At 41.0% G+C, this 5,983-nt stretch overlaps 1 long non-coding RNA gene across 1 annotated transcript in view; it reads left to right on the top strand.

Moving 5' to 3' along the window:
- The window catches only part of LOC105541228, an 8,549-nt gene extending 4,202 nt beyond the window's left edge, over positions 1–4,347 (top strand). Inside the window, exon 2 of the long non-coding RNA XR_001006312.1 lies at positions 4,073–4,347. This is a non-coding gene — a long non-coding RNA (uncharacterized LOC105541228). The remainder of the gene's footprint in view (positions 1–4,072) is intronic.
- The last annotated feature ends 1,636 nt before the right edge of the window (positions 4,348–5,983 follow it).

Here is a 5,983-nt window from a genome sequence, read left to right as displayed (position 1 = left end):
TCAAGAAGCAATCACTTCATTCAGTTTTTACTGACTGGCTTTGAGAGTGAAAAATCTTCATCAGTCATCCCACTTAGGCATTGTGGGGGTCTCTCAGATCTTTTCTATGGATGCCCCACTCCATTTTTCTTTATCCCTTTTGGGGAGAAAGTATTGGTATCATATGCCTTATCTCCATCCCACAAAGCCAGTTGTTCCCCCCGCCGGCCCCCGCCGCCCAAGGAAGTGCCCTGAAGAGTTCAAGGTCAGGTGATTTTTCTGAATTTAATAGAGTTTGATCTAGGTGTCTGTGTATTGTGTATGATTTTTGGAGACTCACATATACTATCTTCAGGGGAGCACAAAGAGTTCTGCTTATGAAAAGGAGGGGCATGCAGAGTGCTAGGGGCACATGTAGACCACCTGGGGTCTGTAGTTAACCTGCGTTTTGAGGTTGGTGGTCTGGACTCTTGGTGGAGTTTGCGAAGTGGTTAGTAGAAACCACAACACTTTATTGAGTTCTGTGTTCCATTGCCCTGAGTGCCTATTCAGTTTTTCTTCTCCTAGCTGCCTGCAAACTATTGAGTAATCCCAATTCTCTCAGTTTTCTGGATGGGATAAGACAGATGTTGGCCTCCTTGGTAGTGTCCCAAATGGCTAGGGAGACAGGGTGCTCATTATACTTTCACTTTCCCCTGTGAGGTAAATTAAAGGTAAAGAGGGTTTCCTGGCACAGCACTGAGCTGTGCTGCTTTGGTGGAGGGGTGATGAGGATATAGTGAAACAGTTCTCTTACCCTCTTCAATGTGTCTATTCATAGATTAGAATAGACACCTATAAGGTGCTGGCATCTCTCTACCGGCCTCCTTTTCTCCCTCAAAAGTACTCTCATCCTTGTATAGTTGTTGAAATTGGTGTTTGTTGGGAAGGAGAGCTGCAGACTTCTATTTTGCCATCTTGCCAGTTATTCCACTAGGTTTTTATTTTAGAAATTATTAAAATTTACACTATAAAATATTTAAGGATATAATTTTGTTCATTCATTAATTATTTACTCAGGTTTGGCTGATTGCAAAATATTTGGGAACATACCAAGGAAAAAACAAACACCATGACTTCTAGAAGTTTAATTTCTAGTGAAGGAGACAAAACTGAACAAAAAAAGGAGTGATATTATTTGTGATAGATATATGTGTGATGAAGAAAAATAAAACAATGTAAGGGGAGGGAAACCCTTGTGTAATTCTTGTCAGGGCAGACTTTCTTCAGGAAAGGAAATTTGCTAGAGGAAGACTGTAAGATAATGAGGGGGAAGAGAAGAGAATTTCAGGCAAAGGGGAAAAATTCTGGAAGTCATTTCTATCTTGAAAGAACATAATTTAACAGAACTTAGAAATGTCTGTGAACTACATAAATAAATGCCACTCAACCACAATAATTGTATCACCACCCCAACTTCCCCACAGACCAGCACCTTCTCTCATGCCATCTGCCACGAGAGGAAACGTGACTAAAAGGAAGTATGAATGCAATGAAACAGAGTTCTAAATCTAACATAGTTAAAATATTGGACTCTCGAAAATTTTACAAAAGTACATGGACCTTCCCAACACCTTGAAAAGGGTCTGTGCAGCGTGGTGACCTGAAGCTTAAGCTTCATTTATTTTTGGTGAATCCTCTTTTAATCAAAGGTCAGTTTGTTCTTTTCACCTTTTTCCCAGGTGAGGAAAAAATCAGCATTTAAGTACATTGTGTGAATTAAAGGATTTTAATTCTAACAATGGGAATTCTGACCAAGAATCTCCTAATACACCCAGAAAGAGCCAGTGGGAAAAAAATGACAAATTCTATTTTGAACATGTTCATTTCCAGCTGTCTTATTAGACACCTAAATAAGGATGCCCAACTCTAGAGCTCAGGGAATAGCTGAGCTTAGAGATGCATGCTTTGGAGTCAACAGCCTATAGACAGCATTCAAAACCAAATGCTGGATAAAATCACTTTTGGGCTTGAGGGTAGTAAGAGAAGGGCAAAGGACCCAGGACTGAATTCTGTGACACTCTGACATTAAGTCATTTATTTGTCTAAGATAGTAGCAACCGTGTTGCTTTTGCATGCTCACAGAAATGCAATAAAAAGAAACAACAAAAAAAGATAATTTATGAAGACAGACCATGATCGTAGAAGCAATGGGCTTGGACTCGGTAACAAAATGGTATCCATTAGCAAAGTTAGGGAGCTGGCCTGAGACAAGGACAAAGGAAGTTCATCCATTATAAAAGGAGGTAAAGTGGAGTGTGTAGGTATATAGTGTCAAATATAGGGTACATAGAGTATAGTGAAGTGAAGGGAATTATCCAAATAATCAGAAACTCATCCTATTTCTACTAATTGCAATTCCCTTTAGGCACATGCATGTTGCTCCACATGACTATTAAAATTCTCATACCTTTGTCTTTATCTATTGATCTATCAGGGTATCAGTCTACTTACTTCTGGTTTTCATAGTTGAATATAGAAATTCTTTGAAGGCAAGAGTTATCCATTACTGAGCATTCCTCCAAACATACACATACGCATGTTTTTCAGCGCTTGGCAGATTTTACAGAAATGTAGGGGATAATAACTTCCATTATTTGATCAATATAAATAAATCAGTGTTTGGTTATCTACTAGAACACATGCTCTATGAAGGCAGGGGCTTTGAGTGATCTGTTAACTGCTCTATCTCCAGCATGAAGAAGAGCCCAGCCCATTAAATATTACCTGTGTGTATGTACTCTTCAATCTAAAGACCAGATATGTGGACTTTTAAGACTATTGTAAACCAGGTCCACCTGAAGGGTAGAAGGAAACGATGACTCTTGTGAGGAAAGTAGTAAAGAAAAAGAATTTTAAAGGGAAAGAGAATAAAAACAGTGAAAACAAGGATTATGTTACAACTAGTTTAGGAGTGGTTGGTATGTCTAAAAGAAATACTTATTTCAAAGAAATAGAGAAAAATGTTGTAAAACTCAGCCCTGGCTAGGGAATGGGAAAGATGAAGTCTGGAAATGCTGAGAACACTGTGGGAAATTCTGAGAACCAAGGTACATTTTACCATCTCTCATTGTGTTTTCAGCCGGTAAGGCTGAGGACCAAGGTCATGATTTGTAGAAACCACAGTGAGTAAATATGGCAGCTCAGTATGTCTGGGTAAGGAGGGGACAGTGTTAAGTGCCCTTCACCTAGTCTGGACTCTTGTGTAGCATGGAAAGGATCAGAAGTTGTTGCTTCCTTTGAGCGAAGGGATGGTTTAAGCGCTGGGGAGCTTTTAGAGGGGCTCCTGTTGGCACAAGTAAAATGACCCTGAATAGAAGGATTGATGGACAGGTCTCTCAAGGCTCACACAATTACGTTGGTGGGTGAAATATAGTGATGAGAGTTGGAGAGAGGCCTACTCAGCCATGAAAGGTGCTGGCCTCCCAGAAACATGGCCTGGCTGAACAAACACATCTGGAGCTACAAAAGCCAGGATTTGAGCAAGAACACAGGCAGAATGCCTTCTTTAAGACTGGATAAACCAGATTTTAACATACATATTCAACAGACAGTGAGTATCAAAGACTTGGTACAGAAGGGATGAGCCCAAGACCTCCTATGAGACCTAAGATCCCTTTCTTCATCCTGATATCAGGAGGGTAAGAAGCTTTTCCTACTGCTAACAGCCATCTGGGCAATCAAGAGGGTAAAAGGGGAGGAACAGGTCTGTTAGAGTGAGACTCTACATCAGTAAACTATTTGAAATAACCTGGGAGACTGCTAAGTTTACATCTCCCTCACCCTCTTGGTCTCAGCCTAGGGAAGTCGTGGCTGGTGAGGAGGAACTGAATCAGCTAGAGAAAATAGCTTTTGCTTGTGTGGGAGTTTTGTTGTCTTCTTTATTTCTGAAGAAGAGATTCAGTCTTTCAAATTCACAAATGGGTTCTTTTGCCTGATAAATTCTGCTGTTGATGCTCTCTATTGCTTTTTAAACTTTCTGTAGTGGGGTGAATTCTGAAGAATTCTGTTCTACCATCTTGCTGATGTTTATCTGACCATCTTTTGCCATCAGATGTGCCTGTCACAGTCTCCACCAGAAGGTTTATCTTACTACAGAGTCCAGATGCATTAAGGCTGTGTTTGAGCCATAATCTTCCTCTGAAGAAGAAATGAAGAAGAAATTTATATATTTTTGGATATAGGGTTCTTAGTTGGCGGTTTAATTACTATTTTTACTTCATCATTTTGTATATATCATCGCAGTTTCTCCTGGCCTATAAGATCTCTTCTGAGAAACTTTACGTTCTTCTTACTGGAATTTCATTAAATATTATTTGTATCATTTTTCTCACTGCTTTCAGGATTTTCTCTTTGTCTTTGTTTTTTGATAGCTTGACTATAACATGTCTTTGTATAGTCTTGTTCGGATTGAATTTGATTGGATGACTTTGACCTTTCTACACCTGTACTATTTATATTCCTCTCCAAAATTTGGAAAGTTTTCTGCTCTTATTTCTTTAAATAAGGTTTCTACATTGTCTTTCTTTTCTCTTTTACCTGGTCTTATTATTCTAACACTTGCCCATTTGATACTGTCCTATACATCCCATAAACTTTCTTCATATTTTTTCATTCTTTTTTTCTCCTCTAACTGTATATTTTCAATCTTTCACGTTCGCAAATTCTTTCGTTTGATCAGTTCTGCTATTGATTCTCTCTATTGCATTTTAAAATTTCATTCATTGTATTTTCCAGCTTCAGAATGTCTGTTTAGTTTTTTAAAAAAATAATTTCAATCTCTCTGTTAAATATCTTATTTTGGTCATTTATTCTTTTTCTAATTTCAGTTAATTATTTCTCTGATTTTTTTCAGGTTATTAAGCTTTCTTAAAACAATTATTTTTAGTTATCTATCAGGCAATTTGTTTATCTTCATTTCTTTTGGAGTCAATTATTGTGAGATTATTGTTCTTTTGGTGGTGTTATGTCTCCTTGGATTTTCATATTTCTTGTTGCCTTACGTTAATGTCTGCACTTTTGGAAGAAGTAGGGACTTATTTCAGTGTTTGAAGTTGAAGAGCAGCTTTGTCTAGGAAAGCCCTTTGCTAGTCAGCCTGTCCAGAGATTCTGGACAGGTTGTCTGGTATAGTCCAAAGGTGAGTTTACTGCTGGAGTCCTCAGTCAGGCTGACCTCGAGCCTGGGTCAGCAGGTAGGTGGCCTGATGTCTGAGTCTGCAGAATTGAGGCTGAAGCCTGGATCCACTAAGGTGGACCTGTTAATTGAGTGTGTGGAGATGGACCTGGACCCTGGGTTCACAGGGACTAAACTGGTGCAGGGATGGCCTTAATTCTGAGTCTGCAGGGACTGACCAAGATCTGGGATGGGCCTAGTGCCTGGGATCACTGGAATGGACCTGGGCCCTGAGTCTACACGTGCTGGCTTGGAGTCTGCTTTCACATGGGGTGGTCTTGGAGCCTCAGTTCATAGGGTCCAGCCTGGTACTGAATGTACTGGGTGGGCTTGGGTCCTGGATCTCCTGGAGCAGGCCTGGCCTCTGAATCCTCTCAAGTCAGGGGGCACAGGGACTGACCTATGGCCTGGGCTGGTCTGGTGCTGGAGCTGGCATAGAATCTGAGTCCAAATGGGCTGGTCTGTAACCTAGGATTTTAGGTGCTTGCCTGGTGTCTGGAGTGACTGGGGTTGGCCTGTAGCATAGGGTTGCGGGGATTGGCCTGGAGCTTGTGTCCATTAGTGCTGGCCTGGAGACTGGATCTGCAAATGCTGGTCTGCAGGCTAGGTCCTTAAGGGTTGGCTTGAGTCCTGGGTCCTTGGGGACCAGTCTGGAATTTGGGTATACAGGGGCAGTCCTGCAGCCTGGGTCTGTGGCGATCAATCCAATCCTGGGGTCTGCTAAGACCATCCTGAACCCTGGGTCTGCTGATGTGTGAGGCTGCGGGGGCCAATGTGGACAGTGGGGCTGTG

This window comes from Mandrillus leucophaeus, unplaced genomic scaffold (genome assembly GCF_000951045.1).
Source record: "Mandrillus leucophaeus isolate KB7577 unplaced genomic scaffold, Mleu.le_1.0 Scaffold236, whole genome shotgun sequence".
In the NCBI taxonomy this organism is placed as follows: Eukaryota; Metazoa; Chordata; class Mammalia; order Primates; family Cercopithecidae; genus Mandrillus; species Mandrillus leucophaeus.
The sequence above is the reverse complement of the archived record's forward strand: the minus strand, read 5'-3'. Positions and strand labels throughout refer to the sequence as shown.